The sequence below is a fragment of the Anabrus simplex genome, chromosome 10 (assembly GCF_040414725.1).
Source record: "Anabrus simplex isolate iqAnaSimp1 chromosome 10, ASM4041472v1, whole genome shotgun sequence".
NCBI classification, from domain to species: Eukaryota; Metazoa; Arthropoda; class Insecta; order Orthoptera; family Tettigoniidae; genus Anabrus; species Anabrus simplex.
The window spans coordinates 82,549,123-82,565,914 of NC_090274.1; the positions used below are offsets into that span (position 1 = coordinate 82,549,123).

The following is a 16,792-nucleotide window of genomic DNA, read 5'->3' on the forward strand; positions in this document are numbered from 1 at the left end:
TAACCTAACTAGCGCGAGATTTGAATCGGAAAACAAAGCTACGTGTTTTTTGACAGCCACGTGCTTTTTGACAGACAACAACGCATCGCTAACCTCAGTACTGCCATCTTGATGGGCATAAACCTCAGTAGTACCAACTTAACCTCACTAGCGCGAGATAAACAAATCCACGTGTTTTTTGAGAGCCACGTGCTTTTTGACAGACAACAACGTATCGCAAACCTCAGTGCAGCCATCTTGACGGACCTAAACCTTTGTGGTACCAACTTAACCTCACAAGCGCGAGATAAACAAATCCACGTGCTTTTTTGACAGCTGTCATCCGCCATCTTTAATCTACAGAGCACCGTGCTGCCCTCTTTATCGCAGTAGCTGCAAATTCGTCACCTGTCATCGGCAGTGCTGCCATCTTTTCGGGCCTAAACCTTAGTGCTACCAACTTAACCTCAGTAGCGCGAGATAAACAAATCCACGTGCAGCTGTCATCCGCCATCTTTAATCTATAGAACACCGTGCTGCCCTCTTTAGCTACTTACCTTTGAAATGTGGTGGCGGATAATTTGAAAAGTGCTTTTTGACAGCAGCCATCTTTAATCCAGAGAGCACCGTGCTGCCCTCTTTGTGGCGGTGGCAAATTCCACGTGCTTTACAAACTCACGTGCTTTTTTCTGACAGCTGTCATCCGCCATCTTGCATCACAAACCTCAGTGCTGCACTCTTTTGCTAGATACCTTTGAAATGTGGTGGCGGCAATTTGAAAAATTCTATGTGCTCTTGTTTGGAAACAAAGCCACGTGTTTTCTGACAGCTGTCATACACTATCTTTAATCAATAGAGCACCGTGCTGCCCTCTGTAGTAGCGGGCAATTTGAAAAGTTCTGCTAGCTGTCATCCGCCATCTTTAATCAAGAGAGCACCGTGCTGCCCTCTTTAGCTAGTTACCTTTGAAATGTGGTGGCGGCAAATTGAAAAATTCCACGTGCTCTTGTTTAGTAAACAAACTCACGCGCTTTTTGTCAGCTGTCATACGCCATCTTACATCGCAAACCTCAGTGCTGCGCTCTTTAGGTACATACCTTTGAAATATGGTGGCGGATAATTTAAAAACAATTCTACAGCAGCCATCTCTCGACGCTAATTGCACAAGATGTCTGCTATACATGACTCCTTAAAGTTGCTTATGCAAGATGGCCGCTATACATAGATTCTTATGAGACTCCCTTGGGATGCTTGCGCAAGATGGCGGTTATAAAAGGCTCCTTATGAGAAGCCCTAGGGATGCTTGCGCAGGATGGCGGTTGTTCTTATGAGGCGGCTTAAGGGTCCTTGCACAAGATGGCTAGAGACGCCCTAAGGATGCTTGCACAAGATGGCGGACACAAGATGGTTGCTATACACGACTCCTTGCGAGACGACTTAAGGGTCCTTGCGCAAGATGGCTGCTGCTCTTATGAAGAAAGCTAGCTTAGGGGCTAACGTGTCGTGCTAGTTCGATTCATTAAATTTAGGTCTTAAATGCAAAATGATAAATATCTCGAAAACGGTGCATCGTAGAGCAAAACGGACAAAAATTTTCCGCCTAGTACGTACATTAGGTTCGCAGTATGAGGGACAAGAAAAACATAGTCTAATGATGGGATCAACGGTTCGGTTCCTACTTAGGTCCTTTGGGATTTGCTCTGTTTTAGCTTGTATTGAAGCGAGTCTTCGTAACATGATCAGGTCTAGGTATGGTAGAGAGAGTATAACGTACCGTGCTGTCACGTGGAATTGCCTGCCACCACAGGTATCTAGCTGAAGAGGGCAGCACGGTGCTCTCTGGATTAAAGATGGCTGCTGTCAAAAAGCATTTTTCAAATTATCCGCCACCACATTTCAAAGGTAAGTAGCTAAAAATGGCAGCACGGTGTTCTATAGATTAAAGATGGCGGATGACAGCTGCACTTGGATTTGTTTATCTCGCGCTAGTGAGGTTAAGTTGGTAGCACTAAGGTTTAGACCCGCCAAGATGGCAGCACTGCCGATGACAAGTGACGAATTTGCAGCTAGTGCGATAAAGAGGGCAGCACGGTGCTCTGTAGTTTAAAGATGGCGGATGACAGCCGTCAAAAAAGCATGTGGATTTGTTTATCTCGCGCTTGTGAGGTTAAGTTGGTACCACAAAGGTTTAGGTCCGCCAAGATGGCTGCACTGAGGTTTGCGATACGTTGTTGTCTGTCCAAAAGCACGTGGCTCTCAAAAAACACGTGGATTTGTTTATCTCGCGCTAGAGAGGTTAAGTTGGTACTACTGAGGTTTAGGCCGGTCAAGATGGCAGTACTGAGGTTAGCGATGCGTTGTTGTCTGTCAAAAAGCACGTGGCTGTCAAAAAAACACGTGGCTTTGTTTACCAATTCAAATCTCGCGCTAGTTAGGTTAAGTTGGTACTACTGAGGTTTAGGCCCGTCAAGATGGCAGCAGTGAGGTTAGCGATGCGTTGTTGTCGATGACAGCTGTCAAAAAGCACGTGGCTTTGTTTACAAATTCAAATCTCGCGCCAAAATTCAAATTTCCCGCCAAAATTCAAATTTCCCGCGGGAGGTGGAGGCCTTATGCAACCTTCGTGTCCGGGTGACCACAGTTATTTTCCCAACTAGTCAGATAAATGTCTCAGGGTATCCATGTTTCCAGAAAAATTGTTAATATTTCTATAATTCCGATTAACGTGCGTCCAAAGAGAAATAGTGACACCCTACGCAGTTCAAAATTCCGTAATTCAACGCTCAATTGTGAACTGTGCATACGTATACATCAATCAACATTTCCTAAGACATATCCGCTTATCGGGTATCTTATTCACTAAATACAACTACAGTCTATCACTACAAATGATAACTCATTCAATTATATAAAACATAATCAAGAAACATATTTATTAAATTACTGAGACTCGCGAAAGAAATGGTTAAATGTCAAAATAAGTTCGTGAACTTTCAGTCATTAACCTAATAAAACAAGTAGTTTGACTCCTGAATCAATTATTTTAAGTCAGCGCTGGCTTATTTTTTATCTAAGTTTGCATATCACAACATTCTGGGTTGAGTATTCCTGAAATGAATTCACATTCTGTTTCATCTTCCTATCAAAACTTAAGTCTGGTCGTTTATGTACACAAATATATCATAATTTTCTGACCACAGTCAAAGTTCAGTATTTCAATAAATAATTCTATCACTTGCGGTGTTAACTATTCACCATCATCAAAAATGCTACCATTACAGTATTCATATTATTGTAGGAATGATCTGAATTTCAATAAATTGTCCTGAATTCTAATATCAGTGATCTGAATTATATTAAAAATTATCTGAGTTCGTTGGTGCTGAATAAAGTGAAGAAAATGAGAAATCGAATGACGTACTAAGTTTCTTGGTCCGATTGCCATTTAATATACGGCTCCTAGCTTAATATTCGCTCTTATAGTATTTCAAATTAAAAACATCGATGATATCCTACGTAAATCTCATATTATTTCCCTACTCTAGCTAGATAATTTCTTATGTAACGTATTCCAGCTCAATATGCACACAGCCAATAAGCATTTATCATATATGGATGTGCAAGTGTCTGCATTACGATATCTCAATATTATATTATCATACTGGTTACATACTAGTTTAATCTTCCATGCAAACAACATTCACTCAGAAAACGACATAATCATACATAAATCTACCCATCACCGGTTGTTACTACTGTCAAACCACTCTCAAACTTCATCTAAATATATATAATTTTACTATCCATACCTTGCTATAGTTCTTCCCTGGGGCATATTTCCTTTCCGTAGTTGCTTTACTTGTGCCCTTATATCGCACATTATTTATATCATATACGTCTCATTTCTTATTAATCTGCGCAATATTTTACTTAAAACATCACATACATTTCCATTATTTCATCTATAACCTTCATTCCAACCTATATTTAACTTATTCAACATCTATAATTAACGCGTTTAACCTCCAATATTCATTAAATATAACGAGACGTGACATTCTTTTATCGCAGAATTCATTTCTTACAACACGATTTATCGTACAATTCAACACATAACCCCAAATACGGTATCTACTCTTCCAATATATTCATTCAGCAAAGAGTATGGTAACTTAAATTAAACAATTCAAAGCATGCGTCCCTCTATGGCGTAATCTGGGTTCGGATGGTACTATATCATTCATGGATCATTTTAGCTAACCGGGATTCTTTGCAAATATCTGTTACACTATGTCACTTTTAAAAACGTATTCTCATTCCTCTGGTTAAGATAATATAGTAAATACGTAACCATTATGTCACGAGATATCGTCTTAAGTTCACACTGACTTAATATATGTTAATACCATTTTAAATATTTCACACTGCACTTCCTTATATTAATTGCACACTCAATTATTTCACGCTTAGGCTATTCAGTTCTATTGCATATACTGGTAATACTCTACATAAGAAATTATACTACTTATTACTATTACTTAGCTCGCCATTCAATATCTCGGGCCTTAGTTGCTCTTCTTCAACTGCTCCACGGTCTGGTCACAGGCCATGGATCGACAACTGGACGGATCCTTCATCTCTGGTAGCTCAGGTTGAGTGACCTCCTCCTCTCGGGTCGGGTGGTTTTAACTGCCAGGACGACATCTCTCTTCAGGTTGGTCTATGCCGATTTAGCAAGCCATCATTTCCTCAGGAATACAGTCGATTATATACATCAATTCTGAAACATATGTATTCATCATGGTTCTGTGAAGTTTTAGTATTTATCGTTGATAACTATATATATATTTGCTAGCCTTCCTCTGCAGAAATATTTTCTTATTCCTTGAGGCCAGTAGACGATTATTTGCTTCGTCTAATCGTATATTCAAAGTTAGCTTATTTTCCTTTGTGAAGTATAATTTTTCAATGATCGCCTCTTTATTTACGATATCGTTGCTATTATTTTCCCCTGTTGTAGTTCTATCTCCAGCTCTCGCGTCTCGGTCAACCTTTTGCTTCAAGACGATTAGCGTATAAGTATCCGGACGAACTTTTCCGAATTTCCGGGGTTTATATCCCCCTTACTGTATTTCAGGGTTTAGCACTTCGTTTCCTTCAATATTACCGTTGTCTCAACTTAATATTCTCGTTAGAAACTATCAATCTTGCTTAATTCTTGAGAGCTATGTTCAGCACGTCTTGTCGTTACCAAGTCAATTTTTTAAGTAAGTTTTTATAATAATCCGTTCGATCCTTCTTTTTTTTAAAACAATTCAGTCGATTCTACTCTGTTGTACATTGCTTTCATATTGGTAGATTTAAATCAGTCATGGCCTTCTAACATACATAAATATCGATACTCTGCTACACATTCCTTTGCCTTGGCTGGTCTCTACCTTCCGCATGCGCCATTTTGGAATACGTCCAGTAAATGCATCGGGTACACTTAGGAGCTTCACGGTGACGTTTGACACACGAGTGGTGGGGTCACGTGAGCTCAGTCTGTAAACAGGCTCTGACGACATAGCCGAGATCTTATTCTTATACTCGTCAGGGTCCATATCCACTGTCGCATTATCCTTATCAGCTGAGAGAATGGTCAGTTCAGAATCATCTCTGAGTTCCTTCAGAGCTCTCCTTTTTCCTCTTGTTAAACTGGGCGCGGGTACAACATCGGATCTTATGAGTCTCACACATTTCTGTCTTAACTCCTCATCCTCATCCGTAGGCAGTTTGTGGATGGCTGCCTCAACGGAAGTAATTAACTCCTCTGTGGAAATTTTAGAAGGAATGAGAGAGAAGTTAAGACCCCTAGCTAGAACTGCAGTTTGGTTCTCGTCCAAGGACTTCTTGGAAAGGTTGACGACAGTTCTACTAGCATCCGCGTTCGTGCGAGAGACCGTCTGTTTCTGAGCTAGACGGAGGAACTTCGATTTCTGTCTGAATGACATCTGGTTGAATTTTCTTCAGCTTCCACAGCAGTAATGCCATCGAAAGTCAATCACAATTCCAGCGAGAGTGTGTTGCTTAACAGCAGGTGTAAAAGAAACAACTCTCGGGAGACTCAATCCAGTTCCCTACGAGTGTTATGCACACTCTCGATCACATGTGCCTTGCTAGTGCGTTGATATTCTCCTGGCTTTCGGTGTATTTAACGTGCTTCAGCTTCACACAGTTGGAAATGATGTTATGATCGGTACATCTCAGTAGAAAGCATAAAGAAGAAAGAAGAATAGATTTCTTTCTCCTTAATTTGCTGAATTTTGAAGCCTTCTTGAAAGTATCCTACACATAGAGGTTTTGAATGTTGCCATTAATGCTTTCACGGCCCGTACTTATGGACATTATACTGTATAGGCTATTGGTCTTATGCCGTGCCAAGAAAATAAGGTGAAATTCGTAACGATTCGCAGAGAACTGAGTTCTGCGTCCTTAGATTTTCTCGACTGACCACGAGAAAGGTTCCTTAAACAATGACACTTTGAATTTGGGCGTTATAATAGAAGTGGAAATGGTACGTCCATTGGCCACCAGATGGCCCCCAGGACGTGGCACAACGCTAGCGTTCGAAGTGGAAGCTGACCGAACTATCGCAATCAGACTAAGCGGTTCACATAACGTGTTTGCATAATTTATGACATAGAGTCCGACTCGTTGGCTGAATGGTCAGCGTACTGGCCTTCGGTTCAGAGGGTCCCGGGTTCGATTCCCGACCGGGTCGGGGATTTTAACCTTCATTGGTTAATTCCAATGGCCCGGGGGCTGGGTGTCTGTGCTGTCTCCAACATCCCTGCAACTCACACACCACACATACCAAGGTCCTCCACCACACTAACACGCAGTTATGTACATGGCAGATGCCGCCCACCCTCATCGGAGGGTCTGCCTTACAAGGGCTGCACTCGGCTAGAAATAGCTACACGAAATTAGTTTTATTATTATTATTATGACATAGACAGGTGTATGATAAAGACACAAGCCTGGAATGAAACATCTGGCGACGAGGAACGTACAAATTTTGGTAAACACCGAGAAGAAATAAGAATAGTGAAGGGGCAGGGAAGGGAACTACCTACGTAAATTCTTCATGGCTGGCAACCAGGTATTACTTACTTGATAGCCGGTGTCGTTGTTGAAATTGTTAGGATTTCTACGTATTTCCACAGCTTCCCGTGTAATCCTGGACCTGTAGTGTCTGGTGTGGTTAAGAGCCCGGTCATCTTGGAACATGACTTCATGACCCTACGATTGAGCGTGCTCAGCTATTGCCAATTTGTCTGGTTGGTTGAAACGAATATTACGTTCATGATTTTTGATACGGGTACCAATGGACCGGCATGTTTGGCTGATGTATACTTTACCGAAGGTACAGACAATCTCGTGTACCCCCGGATGTAAAAGGGGGGACAATTTGTCCCTGGCTTTTCTCAGACTGTGAGCAATTTTAGTGGCGGTGCCAAACACGGTTTTTAATATTTTGTTTTCGGAGGACCTTGTGGATTCGATCTGTGGTGTTGTGAATGTAGGGCAAGTAGTCAGTTCTCTTTACTTCTTCCTTCTGTGAGCTTTGCTTGGCCGTTTCTCTGGGATGTAGGGCTCTATGAATCTGCAAATCGCTGTAACCATTACCCTTGTACGCGACTTTGAGCTTATCCATCTCCACCTGGATATGTGATGGCTCACAAATTCGTCTCGCCCTCTTGGCGGGTTTCGTGAGAATGCCTTGTTTTTGTGCTGGATGGTGGTGAGAATCTGCATGAAGGTAGCGATTTGTGTGGCTTGGCTTACGATAGACGGTAATGGTTACAGCGATTTGCAGATTCATAGAGCCCTACATCCAAGAGAAACGACCAAGCAAAGCTCACAGAAAGAAGAAGTGAAGGGAACTGCTACTTGCCTTACATTCACAACACCACAGATCGAATTCACAAGGTCCTCCGAAAACACAATATAAAAACCGTGTTTGGCACCGCCACTAAAATTGTTCACAGTCTGAGTAAAACCAAGTACAAATTGTCCCCCATTTTACATCCTGGGGTATACGAGATTGTCTGTACCTTCGGTAAAGTATACATCAGCCAAACATGCCGGTTCATTGGTACCCGTGACAAACAACATGAACGCAATATTCGTCTCAACCAACCAGACAAATCGGCAATAGCTGAACACGCTCTATCGTCGGGTCATGATATCATATCCAAGATGCTCGAGCTCTTACCCACATTAGACGCTACAGGTCCAGGGTTATACGGGAAGCTGTTGAAATTCGTAGAAATCCTAACAGTTTCAACAGGGACACCTGCTATCAATTAAGTAATACCTCGTTGCCAGCCATCAGTGGCGTATACTGAGGGCTACCAAGGCTAGCAGAGAAGCCAAGACCTCAGTTCAGAATGATGGAAGTCTAAAGCACATTATAATGTAAGCATCTGACACATTGCTCCATTTACAAAATTTGAAAGTAGTGAGAATAAACGTCGCACGTATTTCTGAGAACAAGGCGTCGGAGACTGATATTGAGGCCTAGACTATCGTCCATGTCCCCTCGGCCCACTTCACGCGGCTTGTCGACGTATGTCCGATAGGTGCTGGGACCGGAGTGATAGGTGTGCTAGGCTTCGGTCCATCAGATCGCTACTGCTATCAACCGTGCGTTACTCATCGCATGAACTTCCTCACCACATACTTCTGACTTAATTATATTGATAACAGAGTGCTGGTATTAACTCCTGTTTTCTTCCTCATTCTTGTAGGAAGACACTGCAGGCCTGGTGTTAGAGGAGTAACATAGTTTCCTTTTTATAGGTACATCTGCTAAAATGAAACACATTCTTTCCGGTTTAGTGCCATCTTTTGTTGGTTGGAATCGAAACCATAATCATGGGTCGGGCAACACTACTGTTCTCCCGACGAAGTTAACTAACCAGTGAACGATGGGTACGACCGCTGAAAATAATTTACATATTTAAAACCAAACCAAACCCCATGGCACTACATCCCATAAAGGGCCTTGGCCTTCCAAGCGACCGCTGCTCAGCCCGAAGCCCTGCAGATTACGAGGTGTCGTGTGCTCAGCACGGCGAAACGTCTCGGCCGTTATTCTTGGTTTTCTAGACCGGGGCCGCTAGTTCACCGTCAGATAGCTCCTCAATTCTAATCACGTAGGCTGAGTGAACCTCGAACCAGCCCTCAGGTCCAGGTAAAAATCCCTGACCTGGCCGGGAATCGAACCCGGGGCCTCCGGGTAAGAGGCAGGCACGCTACCCCTACACCACGGAGCCGGCCAATCTACAAATTTAACATTAATAATAATAATAATAATAATAATAATAATACATGGCATCTGTATACGGTTGGTGGTGACCCAATGAGGATAGAATGAATGGCGAAGACGTCATAAACAGCCAGTCCCAAAGCCAGGCGAATTAACAGTATGAGGGGATTGATTCAGAAAATTGAACCGGGGCTATCGGACCAAAGGCAAGGCTTCTATCCATTTAACCACAAAGCCGGGTTTTAATTTGTTAAACCTTAGGCTATCATCTCCACTGATCAGGTGTTGAGTATTGGCAATGGCAGGGGCCAGGACAGTAGCTTGTGAAGCAGCCATGACAACTCAGCAGCCTACTCCGTTCGCTATCGGCTGCAGCTCAAAACGCTGAAGACTTCACGTTCACTAAACCAACTATCGAAAAGTCTAGCGGTAGCCCATGTCTTGATACCAACATACGATACTGCCAGCCATTAAGAATTTACGTAGGTAGTTCCCTTCCCTGTCCCTTCACTATTGGTATTTCATCTCGGTGTTTTCCAAAATTTGTACGTTCCTCGTCGCCAGTGTTTCATTCCAGGCTTGTGTCTATGTCATACGTTACGCAAACACGTTACGTGAACCGCTTAGTCTAATTATGATGGTTCGGTCAGCTTCCGCTTCGAACGCTAGCGTTGTGCCAAGTCTTGGGGGCCATCTAGCGGCAAATGAACGTACCATTTCCACTTATATTATAACGTCCAAATTCAAAGTGTCATTGTTTAAGGAGCCTTTCTAGTGGTCAGTCGAGATTACTTCTGAGGACGCAGAGCACAGTTCTCTGCGAAACGTTAAGAATTTCCTTGATACGGCATAAGCCAAAAGCCTATACAATATCATGTCTATAAGTATGGGACGTGAAAGAATTAATGGCAACGATAAAAATAACAAAGAAACTACATTTTCAAGACTCCTAGGATCAGGTTAGCCGACATTATTTCTAGTTCCTGTTTTAACCACCAGAGTTCTTCCTTCCACAAATAATTGAAAATGTTTAAAATCAGCCATGTCTCACTGTGGACCACTCCCCCCTTCCAAGGGAAAATATGTTCACCATACTGGGGGGCTATCGAATTAAGGGTAGATTATTAAAAACAATCTGAGGCATTTATGATGACAATTGGGCTGTAGTGAGAATTGATGGTAGAATGAGTTCTTGGTTCAGGATACTTACAGGGGTTAGACAAGGCTGTCATATTTCACATTTGCTCTTCGTAGTTTACGTGGATAATCTGCTGAAAGGTATAAATTGGCATGGAGTGATTCAAGCAGATGGAAATGAACTAAGCAGTCTGGTCTCTTCTGAAGATTTCGTCTTAATGTCAGATTGTGCCGAAAACCTGCAGTCTAATATCTTGGAACTTGAAAACAGGTGCAATGAGTATGGTATGGCAATTACCCTCTTCAAGACTAAATTGAAGTCAGTAGGTAAGAAAGTCAATTGAATGTCAGATTGGTGATACAAAACTGGAACAGATACCGGTGGATAATTTTAAGTAGGGGAACCTGTCCTAAAATGACATACTTCGATAAAACGACATACCGGTCGTTTCTCGCAAATGACGCATGGGGCAGCACTCATCTCTACCTTGAATTATTCATGGATTGGTAAGACTGGAGCAGAGTTTGTCCTTACTGTATTTGTTTATAGTATTGCTGCTGTTGCCGCGGTTTTTGTGTAGTAGTGGAAATCTCTCAACATCACGTCATTGAATTATAAAGTAAGTGCAATTCTATTACCAAATATGTTTATTTCAAATAACGTAACAAATTTTTTACATATAAGGTAACTAAAAGCATTCATTCTGATTAGTTTGTGGTATTTACATAACACCTCACACAAGGCGTTTGTGAGCATTTCTATGATGTGTTTGAGGTTAAAAATGTTGGTAAAATGACATAAAAAGTTTAATTTTATTTTACTCCACACTATTGAGACCATTGGTAATTGGACGAATAGGACTAACATCACGATTGTTGTTGTTGTTGTTGTTGTTGTTGTTGGTGGTGGTGGTGGTGGTTGGTTAACCTTTTGAGGGTTGGGAAATTTGTGGTCGTCAACCCGTTATTATTATTATTATTATTATTATTATTATTATTATTATTATTATTATTATTATTATTATTATTTGCAGAGATAATGGTTGGGAGTTACAAGAGAAGTAGTACTCGACAATCATGGGATAAAACAAATATGGAGCAAGCCATGAATGCCGTTAAAAAAAAAAAGGAAATGGGCTGGTATCTTGCATCCAAAACCTTTAATGTCCCACAAGCTACTCTGAGGAGGAGAGTTCTAGGGAAAAATAAGAACGTAACTGGTGCTGATAAGGGACTGGGCCGCTATCAAACTACTTTTCCTTTGTTCCTGGAGGTTTATCTTATACAGCACATTCAAGATCTTGAATCTAGTCTTTTTGGTTTAACACTGGATGTCGTTCGAAGGCTAGCGTATCAATTAGCTGAAAGTAATGGATTAGATAATCGTTTTAGCAAAGAAGAAAAGATGGCAGGTTAGTATATTTCTGATAAACTGTAAGCTATTTGTTAAAAGGCTGTAGGATAGTGGCACTAATTTCATTTATCACAAATGTGTTTATCTTTTCTAGGCTGGGAATGGTTACGTGGTTTTCGGAAGCGGCACCCTGAGCTTTCATTGAGGCGACCAGAAGCAACTTCAGCAGGAAGAGCCCGAGCATTCAATAAGCCACAACTCTCTCTGTTTTTTGATAAATTAGAACTTGTTCTTACTCAGAATGGTATCCATCCAACAAGGATTTACAATGCAGAGGAATCGGCTCTCTCCACAGTTCAGAGGCCCCAGAAGATTCTAGCTTCTAAAGGCAAGAAGCAAGTTGGTTCTGTGACCAGTTCTGAAAGGGGTCAGCATGCGACCGTAGTATGCTGTATGAACTCTGCTGGTATTTTCATTCCGCCTGCAATAATATTTGCTAGAAAGAAGTTCAAAAACGAACTTTTTGATGGAGCACCTACAGGAACATTGGCTCTTATAAACGAAACGGGCTGGATGACAGGAGAACTGTTCCTTCAGTGGTTGAAACACTTTCAACAACACGTCAATTCATCAAAAGACCAGAAGGTGCTTCTCCTACTTGATGGCCATGCTAGTCATGAACATGTTGATGTGCTAACATATGCTAAGGACAATGGTATCATCATGCTCTCGTTCCTTCCTCACTGCACCCATCGGCTTCAGCCTCTGGATATGGCATTCTTTGGACCACTGAAGACATATTATAATCAAGAAGTATCCAAATGGCTCAAAGTCCACCCAGGAAGAGTTGTTATCCAGTACCAAATGGCTAGTTTGTTTTCATTAGCCTACGGGAAAGCAGCTTCAATTCACAATGCTACCAGTGGGTTTGCCAAAACAGGTATTTGGCCTTTAGATCGCGAGGTGTTTCCAGATCATGTCTTCTGCGCAGCAGCAGTTACGGAAAGGTCTCTGCAATGCGAGCAACACCAGGAAGACCAAAACAAGGTGAAACATTGAAATAGGCTGCATCAGCATCCTTCCCACCTCCAGTTCCTCATGCGCAACACCGTCATCCTCTAGGTCTTATCCAATTGAGAGTAGGCCTACATCTCCGTCCTCATATATCAGACCAGTTCAGACATCTCAAATGCCTTCTGCATCACAAACTGGTTGTGTCTCAAGAAAACGCAAACATGAAGGGTCTCAAATACTGACTAGCAGTCATACCTCAATGAAATAAAAAATAAGGCTGCAGAGAAGAAGGTAGTATCAAGACGCGCTGCTCAACAGGCAAAAAAGAAGCTTTATTTAGGTACTGACAGCGATGAAGACGTGGATATTGATGCTGATGATGACAATGATGTACCATGTCTCTATTGTAATGACTTATTCAGTAACTCTAAACCCAGGGAGACATGGTCAAAGTGTACTAAGTGTGCAATGTGGGCACACAATGAGTGTGCTGGACTCTCAAGAACATCAAAAGCATTTATTTCTGAGTTGTGTGAGTAAAAAGTCTTTTTACTTGAGATATAGCAAGTATGTCATTTTACCCAAGTACCTGAGATAAAATGACATATTAACATGTTTTTGAAAATATTCAAATTACAAGAGACATAAACATTGTATTAATACTTAAGTTATGCCAAAATAGGTCTCCTTTCTAGGGTTATTAATGTTCAAGAAATAAATGAGTTATCTCAAGAATTATGTCCACAGCAGTGTTTTTATTTTATGGTATGTCATTTTAGGACAGGTTCCCCAACGGTATTTATGTTGTGTGTTTTCCAAAGATGGTAATATAGAAAGTGAGATTGAATCAAGGTGTAGTAAAATCAATGCAGTGAGCTCGCAGTTGCGAACAGTAATGTTCTGTTTGAGAGAAGTCAGCTCCCGGACGAAACTATCTTTACATCGGTCTGTTTTCAGACCAACTTTGCTTTTCGAAGCATAAGCTGGGAGGACTCGGGATATCTTATTTATGAGTTAGAAGTAATAGACATGAAAGTAGGGAGAATTATTACTTTTACAAACAGGTGGGAGGAATGGCATGAGGGTACTCGGATTGAGGAGATAAAGGCTAATTTAGGAATGAACTCGATGGATGAAGCTGGTACGCATAAACTGGCCTCGGTGGTGGGGTCATGTGAGACGAATAGAGGAGGATAGGTTACCTACGAGAATAATAGTCTGTATTATTGAGGGTAAGAGGAGTAGAGGAAGACCAAGGCGACGATGGTTTGACTCAGTTTCTAATGTTTCTAGGTACGAGGTATAGAACTAAATGAGGCCACGGCACTACTTGCAAATAGAGGATTGTGGCGACTTATAGTAAATTCACAGAGTCTTACAGACTGTACGCTGAAAGGCATATCTATAATGATATTGCATGCCCGATTTTATTTCCGTTAGTAAACGAAGAATTGGAACGTATAGTTCAGTCAGTTGATCCCTCCTTCCATGGCTGTCCACATACCGTACGTTACGACTTATGGACCTGCTGTCGTATTCTTTTTTTTTTTTTTTTTTTTTTTTTTTTTTCCCGTGGATCAAAAGTTGTCGAATTAGTGCATTCCCTTCTTTTCATACCCGGAGAGGTTCCTTCTCTCTTATATATCCTCTTTGAGCCAGACATAGCGGGACATGATATATTGTAGTTGGTCTTGCACCAAGTGCTCTTTTTTTTTTTTTTTTTTTTTAAATAAGTGTCGTATACTCTGTAGTTGTTATTGGTAATACATCCTTCCCTAAATTCACCCTGTTCTACTGACTGATACAAATTAAATTTGTTCTTCAAGAGTTTGTTTTAATTGATTAAACTACATTAACAAATCTGGTTTTGTTTCGAAGTGCCTGGTATGTTCTAGCTTATCCCCTTATTTGTATTACGAATTTTTTTTCATTGAGAATCGCCATTTATATAATTTTACACGGTGTCCACAACCTCGAACACATTGTCGGTAAAGTTCAAGTTCAATAAATTACTTTTGCGAAATTTATAGATCTCGGTTGAGAACGGTAAGAAATTAATACTAATCCTTCTCAGTTTCAGCATTCTACATATTTTTAATATTTAACATTTTTGATTTTCTTTTATTTTTATTTTGTAATGGAGCATAATATATATATATATATATATATATATATATATATATATATACACACGCATATAACTAGCTTTCTTTTTGCAAGTGCCGGCAAGTCGTGTGCAGTAGCAATATATTGTATATATAAATTTAGTGGAATGAGGATTTTTTCTGAAGAGCTGCGCTGGTGAAGAAATGCGGATGGTAGTTTCAAAAATAAATTACAATATGTAGTGTATAATTTTAAATATTGTTTTGCTGTGTTATTTACCTCTGTGTGCAATTTAATAGTGACTCTGTGAATGTTGAGTTGTTTACACTGTAGGCTTCGACATATGGTAGTAGGGTTCGACATCTGGAGAGGTTTCCGTTTAAGATATCTGTATCTTGTTATATCAGCGTCGTTATTTAGATTCTTCTAAATCACATCATAACCCCACAACAGCTACCTATATCCGATATTTACTCATGATGATTTAGGTAGCAGTAGGCTGCCTCTCATTTGTAAGATATTTCCTGGTTTATTGATGTGTAAAAGATCTTTAGGGGTGAGTGGCGGTTAGTTTGCATGGATTCGAATCCCAGGATTGGTAGCCCTGAAAATCGTTTCCCTGCTTTCCCCATTTTATCATTAATTAACCTTAATAAATGCCGCTGCATACGTAATCTTATTCCTTTCCCATGGACTTGTTGGTGCAACATTAAACTACTAACAGGAATGGATGGAAAATCCTCAGGAATAAATTCTAGCTGTGGAAACTGTAAAAGGTAGTTGTTTGAAAGTAAAACCAATAATGTATTAACAGTATAAACTATGATGGCCAGAGCATGCAAACACGGCACACTTTAGGATTGTCCCCTACATTGAAATATACAAAATACAATTGTTCATAGTTTCCTGAATAGATATGTGTTTACATAGAAATCTGTTCCCTGGCAATGCATAAGAATTGACTCAATTAGCCACAGGAACAAAGCTTTTATTACCTGTAGGAGAAATTGTAGTATTAATTGTTAGTGCAGTATGTTTACATTTAGAGTAAAATATCACAAAGTGAGTAACAAAAACTGCTATTGGCTGAAATGAAGTCAACACAGACAAGTTTCGTACCACCTGGGGAAAAAAAAATCCTGCTAAAAATTTAAACCAAGTGTTTGACATGGAACTCCCTTTTATGGGTGCTCTGGTAAATACCACTTGGTTGTTTCATTAGACATGACATGGACAGAAAAGTAAAGAAACGACACTTAAGTACAGGTTGGTAGCATTGTTCGATGAAATGAGCTGACAGCAGTATTGTATACGTTTTTTGTCTTCAGTTCAACAGAGTCTTTTCCATTTCCAGTCTTCTAGGTTGAAATGTGAATCAAGAATCTCCTAAGTTTTTTCTCTCTCCACCACTCCCTTCCTTCCTCGAATATTTTTTCTACTTTTCCTCCTCTCCTCTCTGTATTCTCCTTCACCATATCCATTCACCTCTTCCTGGGCGTTCCCCGATACCTTTCTCCTATGACTTCCTCTGTAAATACTCACTTAGGAACTCTATCCTCTTCCATTTTCATCATGTGTCCATAGCATTTCAGCTTGCCTTGCAGTTCAGGGAATTCAATTCTCCCCCTGATTTCTATGTTTCTGATTTTATGCATTCATGTCTTCCCCATTATTCCTGTAAGGAATTTCATCGTGGCCTCTTGGATTCTGCTTTCATCATGTTTTGTTTTTGTCCATGTGCCTGCTGCATATGTCATAACTGGTGTGTAATACATTGGATGCAAATTTTCTTGCATTCCTTTGGGATGTCCCAGTTATATACTATACATCTCACATTTTGATATACCCATTAGCTTCTTCAGTTCTCTTTCCAATTTCTTAAATTA

At 40.6% G+C, this 16,792-nt stretch overlaps 1 protein-coding gene across 1 annotated transcript in view; it reads left to right on the forward strand.

Moving 5' to 3' along the window:
* Nucleotides 1-14,769: 14,769 nt before the first annotated feature.
* LOC136881879 (uncharacterized) overlaps nucleotides 14,770-16,792 on the forward strand; it is a 47,821-nt gene continuing 45,798 nt past the window's right edge. Inside the window, exon 1 of the mRNA XM_067154322.1 lies at nucleotides 14,770-14,846. The gene's annotated coding sequence lies outside the window, so the exon portion shown is untranslated. The remainder of the gene's footprint in view (nucleotides 14,847-16,792) is intronic.